General features: G+C 44.9%; 1 protein-coding gene across 1 annotated transcript in view; it reads right to left on the reverse strand.

Annotated features, from left to right (window-relative positions):
• Nucleotides 1–555, reverse strand: part of LOC109970735 (uncharacterized) — a 20,266-nt gene that overhangs the window by 2,108 nt on the left and 17,603 nt on the right. The gene's annotated exons all lie outside the window — the stretch shown is intronic.

The following is a 555-nucleotide window of genomic DNA, read 5'->3' on the forward strand; positions in this document are numbered from 1 at the left end:
TTTTATAAGTGGATTTCTGCTACGTAGTAGCAGTTGTCTCCTCAAATTTCCCATTTCCTTTTTAATTTCCCCCCGGCTGGAGATCAGGCAGTGAGTCATCTTGCCTGAACTAGATTATCTTGGATACATTCCACATGTGATAACAGGGACAGGGAAAGCTTGCTGTTCTCATGAAATGTGGGATGGTTATCTGCACAACAGGCTATTAAAACGTTTTTTCACAAGCGTATCACAGCTGGACAATAGGTTCGGATGTGAGAATTCGCTGTGGAGTTAACATGCCTTGTGCAGCAGTGTATTGGGTCTGGGTGAAAATAGGTCAGTGGGAAAATTGTACCAGATTAAGGTGACCGACTCTCCTTTTGAGATAAAACGGTGGTATTTGGCTGGGGATTAACCCCCAGGACCTGTGCACATCAGCAGGTAGCCTGATGTAGACGTTTCACAGGAGTCGGCCAATTCCATTGGGCCAGAGAGCCTCTCATAAACGGACAGCGTCACGTGTGGCATATTAATTTTCATTATGGCTGATTGTGATATTATTCAGGGTTGGAG

The sequence above is a fragment of the Monopterus albus genome, unplaced genomic scaffold (assembly GCF_001952655.1).
Source record: "Monopterus albus unplaced genomic scaffold, M_albus_1.0 scaffold206.1, whole genome shotgun sequence".
NCBI classification, from domain to species: Eukaryota; Metazoa; Chordata; class Actinopteri; order Synbranchiformes; family Synbranchidae; genus Monopterus; species Monopterus albus.